Here is a 13,412-nt window from a genome sequence, read left to right as displayed (position 1 = left end):
TGCAGGTCATATGGCCATAAAACGTACAAAGAGGCATATTATGCAGAACTTCTATTGGCCTGGAATTTCCAGAGATGTAATGGTACTGCATGACCTGTGAGCAGTGACAAAAGATAGGCAAGGGGCAGGAGACAAGGTGAGAGCTCCATTGATGCCTTTGCCTGTGATTGAGGAGCCATTTCAGAGGGTTGCTATGGATATTGTGGGTCCTCTGAGTACCCCAAGTTCCACAGGGAAAAAGTATATCCTAGTGCTAGTGGATTATGCTACACGATACCCTGAGGCAGTGGCTTTGTCCTCCATTGAGGCAGAGAAGGTGGCAAATGCTTTATTAGAGATGTTCAGCAAGGTAGTTTTCCCAAAAGAAATACTGACTGACAGAGGTGCCAATTTCATGTCAGACCTGCTAACTTGTCTTGGAAGTTCTGTGTGGTGAAGCACATGAAGACCAGCTCCTACCATCCCCAGACTAATGGTCTTGTTGAGAAGTTAAACTCTACAATCAAATCCATGCTATGGGCATTTGCAGATCAGTTTAAGAGGGAGTCGGACAAATATTTGCCCCATCTGTTGTTTGCTTAGAGAGAGGTTCCCCAGGAATCCACAGGTTTTTCACCCTTTGAGTTGCTGTATGGGCATAAGGTGAGGGGACCTCTAGATTTATTCGAGATGAGTGGGAAGGTGACTGCGAGTCCCACAAGGAGTCTGTTGTGGCATATGTCCTAAATCTTAGGACAAAGCTCAGGGAACTCATGGGCTTGGCCCAGGAGAACCTGGCAGAAGCCCAACAACATAAAATGGTGTGGTATGACAGGAATGCTTGAGCTAGAGAGTATGCTGTGGGGCAGCAGGTAATGGTTCTCATTCCTGTCAGACACAACAAGCTGCAAGCAGCTTGGGAGGGACCCTACAAGATGGTAAGAAAGGTAAGTGATGTTAATTACATGGTGGAACTGCTAGGCAAAAGGCAGGGGCACAAAGTGTACCATGTTAACATGCTGAAACCCTACCATGATAGGGAGGCCCTTGTGCTGAGCATTTGCAGTGGATTGCAGGAGGAGTCTGAAGGAGATTTGGGGACTGATCTCCTCAGTGAGGCTCGGGCTGACACCTCAGTGGAAGGGGTATCAATGTCACAGCAGCTATCTCCTACCCAGGTTCGAGAAGTCCGAGCAGTGTTGCAAAGATTTGGGGACATGTTCACTGGGAAACTAGGGTGCACCCACCTAGGGCAGCACCAGGTGGATACAGGACCCCAAAGGCCTATTAGGCAGGCCCCTTATAAAGTGCCTGAGAGAGTCAAACAGCCTCTGAGAGAGGAGGTACAGAAGATGTTGGAGCTAGGGGTGATTCAAGAGTCCAACAGTCCCTGGGCCTCCCCAGTGGTGCTGGTGCCAAAGAAGGATGGCAGCACGAGGTTCTGTGTGGACTACAGGAAATTAAATAGTCACACAGATTCAGATGCTTACCCCCATGCCTAGGACAGATGAGGCCCTAGATCAGCTGGGTGGGGCTAAGTAATTTACGACCATTGATCTTACCAAGGGTTACTGGCAGGTGCCCTTGACTCCCAGTGCTAGAGAGAAGTCAGCCTTTGTGTCTTCTTTTAGCTTGTATGAGTTCACCAAGATGCCCTTTGGGATGAAGAATGCCACAGCAACTTTCCAGAGGCTGGTAGATCATATCCTAGCAGGAGCAGGAGGGTTTGCCCTTGCTTACCTAGATGATATTGTCATCTACAACCATTCCTGGCCAGAGTACCTTCAGCATGTCATGGAGGTGCTGGGCAGACTACAGAGGACAGGGTTAACCATTAAGCCAAGCAAATGTCAGGTGGGTATGGCAGATGTCTCCTACCTAGGACATAGAGTGTGGAGTGGTAAGATAAGGCCAGAACCTGCCAAAGTGGAAGACATTCAGGCATGGCCTGCACCTGTTACCAAAAAGCAGGTGAGGGAATTTTTAGGGACAGCAACGTACTACAGAAAGTTCGTCCACAGTTATAGTACCATAGCTGCTCCCCTCATGGACCTGACAAGGAAGAACAGGCCAGATAAGGTAGTGTGTACCCCAACATATGAGCAGGCATTCCAGAAGTTTAAAGAAGCTTTGGGAGGACCCCCTGTGTTAGCCAGTCCAGATTACAGCAAAGAATTTGTTGTGCAGGTGGATGCTTCGAACCTTGGGATGGGGTCTGTACTTAGCCAGATTTCTTCAGAGGGGGAAGAGCACCCAGTGGTTTATCTGAGTCATAGGCTCAAATCCAGGGAGGAATGCTATGCAGCTGTAGAAAGGGACTGTCTAGCCATAGTGTGGGCACTGCAGAAACATCAGCCTTATCTGTATGGAAAGAAATTCACTGTTATGGCAGATCACAACCCCCTAACATGGTTAAATAGAGCCAGCCAGCAAAATGCCAAGTTGCTAAGATGGAGCTTGGGGTTGCAAGCATATAATATGTCTGTCTGTCAAGACAGGGAACGGGGTAAGGTATACTCAGATAGACCTAACTCACTCAAGTAGTGTTTCTCAAGGGTCACTTAAAAAACTAGCTTGAGTTCTCTGGGGGGGGGGGGGGGTGAGATATGTAAGGATTGGGTGAAGATAGATGAAGGCTGCCAGCCTAGCCAGATAGAATTTTGGAGATAATTCTGTCATCTGTAAATATTAATGTAAATCACAGGCTGGTGTCTTAAATGGTAAAAATAGTGTTACATGTGGAACTGAAAAAATGTAACAACAGTGCACTCTACTGACCAAGTAAAGCATGTTGTGACCCTTTGATGTTAAAACTCGGAGTCAGTAAGTCTAGAGTGAGGCATCCTGCCTATTGTTTCAAGGCCAGAGTTAATGGCCAGAATTTACATGCATAAATGTCCTTTATTGCTCTGGTTTCTGCCCAGAGGTGAAGAATGTAAATGTAGTTTCTGTTAGCCTGGGAACCCAGGGAAGTGTGAAGAATGATGTAATGTGAACCAGGAATGTGATTTTAAAAACAGAGAGAATCAGAGAGCATTAAGCATTTTCATCTTGACCATCCAACTGATCAGCACTGTCTTGCTCTATATGTAAGTTTATCTTAGACTTGTGTTTTTTCTCTTAGAAATAGCTAGAAACTAGAAAGATTAGACTGTTTTTCTGTGATGTCAGAGCTGTACTACTGATTTTTTTTAAGTATTTCTCTGTGATCTCTAAACTCTTGACTAGCACTGTGCAGTAAAAAGTATTGTCTTGTACTTTGACTATTTGTTAGTAAATATTTTTAAACTCTTTCAACTATGGCTGTTTTTGTAGAGATACTTTAAGCTCTTTAGAGCACTTGCATGCCTTTGGTAAAATTGTACAAAATCACTCCAATAGCTTTAGCTGTGTGCTATACTATCAATTGGATAATAATGTTGCACAGTAATAATTGGATACCCTTTTAAGGACCTTTGAGTAGCTGAGAAATATTAGTGGGTGGTGGCAGCTGGTACTACCATATAGTCTGGGAAAAAGGGGCACAGCTGGAGAACCTGTGCCATCCTTCCCCAGTAGTGTCTGTGTCATTGTATAAACCCTTCTCAAAGTGTGTGTGTGTGTGTGTGTGTGTGTGTGTGTGTGTGTGTGTGTGTGTGTGTGTGTGTGTGTGTGTGTGGTGACACAAATCACTGGTTGGACAGAGAGGGTGCTGGAGGTTTTAGCTTTCCCACGAGGCTGAGATCTGGCCCCTATAGCTGTGCCAGTGGGGGGTCTTATTGGGGACCTGGAGAACAAGGGAGCGACCAGCCCCAGACGGACTGTGATCTATGTGTGCTCTTAAGAGAAATTGCACTTTACTGTGTGTATTTGTTATCCTTTCCTCCTATATGAGATGCCCCTCACTGGTGTTAGTGGTGAGAATTGGGGCTCCTTGATTGCTGGGCCAGGGCACGGGCATCACAAACCTGCTGTAATATAACCCTACTGATTCGGTTACTTTCTGTGCTAACCCTGGGTTGAAGTCACTGGCTGCTACTGGTCTGCTCAGATCAGATAACTGACCACTTGCATAATAATATTTTACATCCAGCACTATTGTTGGCAGTATAGTATATCAAATCCAGCAGCACCATTAAGCAAAAGCTTATGGCAGGCAGGCTACATGCAGCACAGTGAAACAACAATAGATCCTCTAGAACAACTTACTTTTTCTCCTCTGTTTGAAACAACTGTACTCCTCTTATGATTATTTTTATAATGTCTCACTGGAGTGGTAGCAACAAAACAGTAATTGGTCTGATTTAAACTTAACCTGTTGCCTGTTCCCTGTTCTCTAGTAGTATGTTGTCTGCATAAGTAATCTAAATCAGAAGTCAAATGCTTTGCAGTATAAAGCACTTGCATCTTGCTACTAGGGGTTGGGCTATCTTCACTCTGATGACAGTATTGTTGATGTGAATGCATTTTTTTCACACAGTCTTGTGAAGGCAAACATTATACTGTTATCCCCAAGACTAGTACATATTAAGTGTACAAATCATAATGGAAATACTTATTTCACTGGTTAATCTTTCCCCTTAGAGGTTCCTAAATTGCCCTAATTTATGGTAATGTGTAATGTAGAGGGTGCCTCTCCCTGAATATATGTATATGTGTGTAAACATATATTGTGTTGAAAGTGGACCTGTTTTAGACAAATGTGTATGCTACAATGAAACAGTGTCTTTCATAATGTTTACCAAAATAAATGATAGCTACCATATTTCTTCTTCACTAGATTATGAACCAGTTGTATTTGTTTTTATTTTCATTATTTAGCTAAACCCTAGTACATATACATTAAATTTGGAATTTTGCATCCTCCTCCTTTTGTTTAGAATATGCACATTTAAGTACATTCCATCTGGTGCACCATATTTGTCTAACACAATATTCTATATATACAATCTTCAGATTGATGCACATTTCTTATTTCCCCTCTGTCTTCCCTTATCTTTTTCCACTCATTGTTATATCATGTAGTCTTCTCTGTTATCCTGTAATATTTCCTTACAGGCATTAGACACTCATCTTTGTTCCATATTTTGTAACTCCTCCTTTTCCTTGAGCAGCTTGTATTCTTCTTTTCAGATCTTGTTAATGTTGTACAGCCTGGTGTTTCAATTCTTTGTCATTCGTTCTCATCTGCCTTTCTCGTTGGCTGTGGTGTTGACTTTACCCTCTCTCTCATTAGTTGCGTTAATTTCTGCCATATGATGCATTTTCTGTTTCATATCACCCCCATTCTCTAACTGCTTTTTGCCAAATGTCATGGACCCATCCACAGCGCACATTCCTACAACATGCACTGCTTCTTTTTCTCTGCATCTCCAGCAACACACTGTATCGTTTTTCTTTTTCTCTTTCTTTGTATCCACTGTAATGTAATTGAACCAAAGATACAGTATTCTAAGATGTATATCTCATATCCTAAGCAGATATTTGGTTTCCATGCCATTCTCCAAATCATTTTCCATTCCTTGTTTCTCCAGAAACGGCTTTCCCTGTCTGCCCAACTTTTCCTTAATGTTTTCTTCTCTTGTCATGTCACTGTAGATCAATGTGCTACATTGTTTCTTCTTCTTCCATCCTTCCCATTTTGTTAGCCATTTATCTTTAGTTCTAACTCCTTTGCTATTATTTCTACTTCCTTAGACTTCACATCCACTGTTGTTCATCTCAAGCATCTTCCTGTCTCTTCCTTTTTTACCTCTGCAGTGTGGCTCACTTGTGATTGTTACTTTCCCTCGGTCTCATCATATCGACATCCATTTTGTTGTTGCCACCCTGCCTTGGCTATACTGTGCTCCTCCTTGCCCCCCTCCCCTATCCTCATTTCTTTTCTATCCTGGATATTTCCTTTCCATCCCAGGTTTTTACTAGATTTTCTTTCATATTGCATTTCAGTCTAACTTATGTTGTACCCTTCACCATTATGTTCCCCCTGTTCCCTTTTGGGGCTTCTTTCTTCTTCCTTCTGTGTCTCTTCCTTTTCTTGCTTTGCCCTGGTTTCTCATTCTTGTCTACCTTCCACTTAAATATTAATGTATGTCATAGGCTTTGGTGTATACTTTGAAATCTGCTCCTCCCCGGCCACCTTTACTTATCAATATCCATAATGTCTTTTTGGAAGTCCTAGTGCTTTTGCTCCATCTTATGAATTTGTCACATTTGTTCTGCATCCTTTATATGCCCCCCATTCATCTGTAGCTAGCAGGTTAGCCATTGTAACTTCAGTCATCATCTTGATAGTAATTGTTCCTGATATGGTACTGGCTTTCAGCCTCCAGTCCTACTGCAGTCATGACATCTCCCTTCTGAGACATTTTACCCAGGGTTTAGTAACAGTAGGCTGTTGGTTTGTTTCTCCACTTTCACCCCACATACCTTTACCTGGACTGTGTTACTGAGGTTGTTCTCCAGGTCTGCTTCCCTCTTGTGTTCCTTGAACGTTTCCTACACTACATTCCTTACTATTTCAATTTCCTTTGCTGGTAGGATGCAATATTATGTGGGCAGTAGAAACCATAGTCCTTGCTCCCTCTTGTTCTCTTCCCTTCTGTTCTCTGCTAATGCTTCCTGGCCTCTGTTTTGATTATGTCGTACAGGCTATAATGAATAGCCTGCATGACAATGAACAACTCCTTCTGGTCACCTCTTGATCTGTACTATGCCAATTTCATTCCCATTCAACGGTATCTCTACTGTTGGTTTGTGGCGCATGCCTTTTTCCATTTTCTGAGACTCTCTTGCATCCTTATTTCTTTTAGGGAGCCTATCAGAAACCTCAGATGTTTACAACTGATCATATTCGTTATGCGGAATAATATAACCCTGTTTACCTTGAGACTTTTACTTCCAGTTCTGTGAATCTGCACTTTTCACCATTTGACCACTGACATCTTTTCTTTGATGAATTTCACTTGCCCTTCTTATATGAACATGGGTTGCAGCTTCTCTAATCTGCAATGTTTTGACCAACATTTTCTTGTCTGTGTTGATTAAAGATGCCTGTCAAAGTTGATTATTTACACTTTGTCTTTTGGTATTGCAACCTTACTTTTCCTTCCTTTGCTCACTTGGATAATCATCTGATCTTTCCTGCTAGGCTGTATATTCTGGCTGGTTATCTTATTTCCACATGGACCATTTTGTAGAATGCAGTCAGAAATCCACTGGTCCTCAATGCCTTTTCTCTCTTCTCGTCTTAATATCTGTACTTACCCTCTCTGTTTTTGGCTTGTCTAACTTCTTTTTAACTGCCTGCCTGAGGACTTACCTCTGCCATGATAATTCCCTTTGCTTCACTTCTCTCCTGACTATGCTGTATATTTCTGCAAAAATCGAATAATTTCCATTCTCATTTCTTCCTGCGACTTTATATTTACAAATATTTTCCTATCCATTGTTAACCACAGTGAGGATTTTTTCACAGTGTACATATAAGTATGCAACTGCGGTGGTGGTGCTGCGGTAGCGCTGTCGCCTCACAGTAAGATGTTGTCCTGTTCGATTCTCAGCTAGAGCATCTTCTATCTAGAGACATGCGTGAATGGGCGTACCTTTGTTGAAGGTTGTGCGTCAGGGCTGGCAACTCGGCATGTAAAAATCTATTGCCAATCATTAGCGGACCGGAGTTCCGCTGTGACGACCCCTAACCGGGAAAAGCCAAAAGACACAGCAGTACATATAAGTATGCAAGTATGATTGACTATGCTACCTTTTATTAAATACGAGTATTATATTCTAAGCTGCTATCATCATTGCATGCCTATTCAACTGTTCAACTCTTGTGGAAGTTGTATACATTCAGTTCTTTACCTTTTGTAAAACCATAGGATTTCTTCTTACAGAGCCTGGTAACTGGCTGAAAAGGATAAGTCTGACCAGCCCACTTACCCGTTTACTGAAAAATAATACTAAATAAGTAATTAAGTAAATAAATAAATGATGTGGCTTGCTGTTTCTGTGCTCTCCATTTTGGTAGGGCACTTCTCTATTGTTTCTTCCCGACTCACCAGTAATTCCTGTTTGCCTATTCTTTTTCTTTCTTTATCACCTCTACTCTTTCTAGATTCCCTTTCAGTTTAGCTCCTTCTTGGTCATGCTTCTTGTTTTACCCATGCTTGTCTGTCCTGCTGTGAGCTCCAACTGTGTCATAATAATGTCTTCCCTCTGTGTCCTTCTGTATTTGCTTGCCTCCTGCATTATTCATCACCTTATGGTTGCTTATATTCTATTCCACCAAACCTGCTCCACTCATTGCTTCCTGCTTGATTTTCCCTTGTGAGCCCATTGACATGCTTACATGCACATGTCCAGACGCAGTTCTCTTTTCTGTTTCCCCTCACTGCACCTTAGTCCTGTATTTTTCAGTCATCAGAAATCAGTCAAGTTGACGTCTTTGATTATCTTCCATCACAGAGAAAGTGAATTGCTTTGTCCCTTTATTTTTCTCTTTCCAGATATCAGTCCATCTCTTTCTGTCTTTTTTAATATGCTATGTTGATCCACCTTTTTCATCTACCCATGTTATCAATGTGATATTATAGTCTCCCCTGATCATTCTGTCATGACTCTTCCCCAACTCTTATGCATTCTGCAAAGAGTTTAGTGTCTCTCAGTAGTGGGATATATTTGTTGACAGTTTTCAAGCTTTTCCCTTTATTACTTCCCTATGTCTTTAATCTCTGTTACTCTTGTGAAGGAACAGCAAAGCACTGTCACAAAATGTGATGTAAATGCTGTTACACTTCACCAAATTTTAGGCAATCACGGCGCCGTGATACCCAGAAAAAAGGATGAAACGATACCAGCATCTTCACAAAAGTGATAAAAGAGGTGCACCTGCAGTTTGTTTCACTGATTAATCAACACAGTATGCAACTTGGCACCAAGGGCATAGATGGAACATACTCTTCTAACTTGGGTATGGGTCCTCAACCTCTTCACCCAAGTTAGACTGCACACTGTCACTTACAGAGCCACACCACTCTCTTTGTGAACAGCTTCCCAGCACTCTTCTATCTGCAATGACTGCCCTTCACACACACACACACACACACACACACACACACACACACACACACACACACACACACACACACACACACACACAATTTCCAAGTAAGGCTAGCAAAATTCTCTAATTTCACACAGCTTTCCTTCTGGTTCTGGTATTACTGCCACCATCCTGAAAGAAGTCAAGGACGTCCAGTTTAAGTCTTTATGAGTACATTCATCAGCTTGGTTTTAAGCTCTGTGTATAGCCAAATAATCCCGTTATGCTCTACTGATGAGGTCACAAAAAAGCCCAGAATATGGTATATCTGCAGCTAGTTGGGTTAGCATTATTGGCCTAAAAGTACTCATAAAAACTTAAAAAATAAAAAGTCATAAATATTCAGAAGCCATATATATCTGAAATACTAGTAAGTCTTTAAAGGGTCATTTGCATGTATTCCATTGGGAAAGGACATTTAAGGTATTAGACAGTGAAGACTCTAGCTTGGCTGAGTTTTTCTTGCAGTTTTTACTGCAGTTTTTACTGAATGGTTTGTCTGTTTAATCTTTTGAACATTTGCTTGGATGTTGTTTGGGATGTTTTCCATGGCATCTTTATATACGTAGGCATCAGCTGGGTTTTACACCCTGTGTTTCTAAAGTATAGCCAAACAATCCACTTATGCCAAGTGCCGACAAACTAAAAAAAGACCAAAAACACAGAAGAAGAGTGAATCTTGAAAATCACTCTTCACCTTAAAACTTCTTTTTGTGTGTGTGTGTGGGGGGGCAAGCCCCCCTGCAACCCCCCCATCTTTATATAAACCAACTATGAGATCGCCATACCTTGAAGAAAAGGGAATATTCCACGAAGTGGCATCTCAGACTTAGCATATGTAACTCCATTCTTTTGGCTGTTCATTCTCTGTGTTTTGCGACATGCAGTAGTGGATCCTGACATTTCAAATGAGTACCTCAATATTTCTGCTCAGCTGTGCTTATTTTTTATTGTTTCTTTGTTTGATTTACATATCCTTTTGGGCACATTATTATAAAGTTGTTGTCTAACAACCATGTGTAACTCAGGTAGCAACATGTACTACCAGTTGCAGAGAGAGCGAGAGAAAAAGTGTTGGCAGAGGCATAGCTGGTTCAACAAGGGCCCTGTGCCAGTTGCATAAACTAGTACCCCGCCCCTGCCACTCTTCAAGTGAAGAGAAAAAAAGCTCTACTCCATCTACTGGTACACCAGTCAGGCAGGGTAGTAAGGTGCACATCTCCTCACTCTTGCTCCAGCTCTTCTATAGAAGAGCAAAAAAAAAAAAAAAGTGCAAGATATGGTGACTGGTGCTGCTGAAGTGCAGGAGGCATCCAGACTACCAGGTATTGTTTCTGAGTCCCACACACCCCTCCTCAGGGGATCATTTAAGAACAAAAAACTAAAGTCTGCGATCAGGTACCTGTGACTTTTGAAATGCCGGAGCCAATCAAGTCTCTTGTGCCCTGCCCTCAACCCTCCTTCCTCACATATTTTTCTTGTGGGGGGGGGGGGGTAAGAAATTGTTGTTTTAAACTGTAGTTGCTACAGTTTATACCTGCATGGAGTGCTACAATGCTCAGATTGTAGTTAAAAAAGAGAGAAACAAATCTTTTTTTTCTTTTATATTGTAGCAAATTGCTTGGTACAAATGTAGCAAGCAGGTGCTACAGTTTAAACCACACAAGGAGTATTGCAATACTCAGGATTTACTGCAAATGCAAAACCATCTTTTAAAAGCCAGTATGCAAGAAAAGCAATTAGCTGTCAGTCTTAGACCACCAATCACTCCCCTTAACACTTTGCAACCAGAACAGTTGCCCCCTTCATCCCTGCCCTAGCTATGCTATTGAGTGTTAAGAGATCTAAGTGTTTTACAGCTCTAAACATTGTAACACACTTACTGCTGACAGATATGTCTTTTGTAGTACATGGAACTTTAGCTGCTTCAGCTTCTACAAAGTACAAGACTGAAAAAAAGAAAAAAAAATCTTTAGAAGTGGGAAATGTTTTACAGCACTGGAAGCTGTAGCATGCTTAGGACTGCCACACAGACCATGGCCTAAATGGAAGTGTATCCTTTTTTTTATGCCTCACAGCTTTACTTCTCAATTCCCTGGTCTACCAAACCTGCCTTAGCCTCCCCACGCTAAACCCAACCCCTGTCCGGGACAGGTGAGGAGATTGATGACACTGGTGCAGTGTCATACTTCTGCTGAGGAGTGTGCTGTAACTCCCACCCTCTGCAGTCTTGCAAGCTCTGCAATCACTGCCTTTTGGAGTTGTATGCATGCTTCTGCACATGTGCACGCTCTTGACTTAGAGGCACACTGTTTATGCAGCAGAGAGCTCAGCATTGCTTTATTACAGTAAGCTTAGGCTGCCTCATTCCTCAAGGATGAGTCAGCTGACATTGGCCGCTTATTCCCATTCTCCACCATGGCCTTTCCAGCACCCAGACCATTAATTTAACATGGGTCATCTGGGGTACATTAAGGGTTTTGTCCATCTGCATTAAAACGTGTAACATACTTTGCTCTGTCACATAATAAAAAGAAGTTTGGTAGTTCAAAATGTTTTACAGCTTTTCCAGCTGTTTTAGCATCTTACCCCTGTTCTATGGAAACTGCTGTTTATGCTCATGTGCAGGAGTGTAGCCAGAAAATGTTATTTTGTATTCATAAATGCGTATTGTTGCTCCACAACCTGATTTGCATTTAATAGTAAAACAGTTGTGAGGAATTTGAAGGAAGATCATGTTTGGTATACTTTTCTTCTGTCCTGTTTTCTACCCGTGTACTGCATCCCTGAGATGTATTTTGTGACTGCTGTTGGAATTTTCTTGGTTTCATTTAATTCTGTTCATCCATTTTGCCAGGAGAGTAGTCTTTCATAGAAACTTTTTTTATTACCACCAATGACTTAGTGCACAGAACACACCCACTCCTCCTGATTCTGTTGTGTGTATTCAGTAGGTCTGCTAAGCAGCTTGGCAGCTGCCAGTCCCCTTCGAATGTCATTGCAGCCAGGCTGCCAGGGCTTGTGGTCATGGAGTATAGGGTGGTAGCACTAAGCCTCCTGTGAATTAGCACAGTTTAACAAAGGTGAGCATGGGTTATTTATGACAGCTGTATTCAGAGCCCCCCTTCTGAATTGCTAAATCTTCTTGCCATGCTACTATGCAGAGATGTCTGAACACCATAGCTAGTTTACGAATGCGATGACAATTATTATCTTTTATAATGTTCTGTATAGTCTGTGCTGTGAGAGTGTAACAGGGCACTAGTCTTTTTTCTTTAAAACAATCCATTTCTTTTGTATAAATTACCCTCACTTATCTATGTTTTACATTCTCTGATGTATGACTGTGGGGAGGCGGAGCCAACAAACAGTTGTGCATATATTTCTGGATGTATGCAATGATAGATAACTGTCTTGTTGAATTTTATCTACATTAATTATATTTTGTGACACTGAATGAGTTTGCAGCTTAAAAAAACATGGATCAGTCTACCTATTCAGTAAACCAACAATTTAAGCTAGTAAATGAGATCTAGCCACTGGTCTGGGTTACCAATCATTTGCAGTGAATCATAAAGCATCTGAAATTAGTAGTTGCATATCATGTGCCACAGATGCTATGGTTAATGATATTTCTTGTTCATACAGCCAGCTCTGTGTTAAGAATGACAGCTAGTAACTTTAAGGAGAACATAATAAACCATGGTAGATGAGCATTGAACTGTAGTATAATAAATGTTGTATGCAGTGCATTTTAACAACAACTAAATAATCTGAAGTTAAGTATTTTGTTTGAATATCTATGGCTTTACAGCTTGCACAGTTCAATGAATGACAGATTTTTTTGTTGTTTTATTCATGAGAATGTTGAAATGAAATAGATCTTTAAGTCAGGTTCATTATATAGTGATGTTCTGTGTTTGCATTTAGTTTGTATATTGTGACTGGAATTATTGCTGCAAACTACTCAAGTATTACAGCTGCACATAATATTAAATTACAGTATTTGGCAGCATTTTAACTGAACATGATGTATGACTTTAAGCCGTATTCAGTTGGATTCTTTTTGTTGTTGTTGCACTTGAATATTCCATTCCATTTATTTTAGTTTCACATTTGAATAGACCACAAGGGCGGAGACTTAAAAACCTTGACGGCTATTATTAGGGGGCGCTGGAGGGAGATTCATCACCCAAAGACTCCCTATGCTGTGGAATAAAATCCGCATATATGTGAGGCAGAGCCTCGCTGGCCTTCAAGATATTGATCTGATTGTTAAGATTTCATATAAAGGAATAATTTTATTTATTGATTTATTTGTTTAATTATGTCACCACCGTCTCCCAGCCCC

General features: G+C 41.4%; 1 protein-coding gene across 4 annotated transcripts in view; it reads left to right on the top strand.

Moving 5' to 3' along the window:
* Positions 1 to 13,412, top strand: part of ARHGEF10 (Rho guanine nucleotide exchange factor 10) — a 2,254,368-nt gene that overhangs the window by 691,001 nt on the left and 1,549,955 nt on the right. The window lies entirely within an intron of this gene.

The sequence above is a fragment of the Protopterus annectens genome, chromosome 1.part1 (assembly GCF_019279795.1).
Source record: "Protopterus annectens isolate FY-2018-M chromosome 1.part1, PAN1.0, whole genome shotgun sequence".
Taxonomy (NCBI): domain Eukaryota; kingdom Metazoa; phylum Chordata; order Ceratodontiformes; family Protopteridae; genus Protopterus; species Protopterus annectens.
This window is presented reverse-complemented; position numbering and strand designations above follow the sequence as displayed.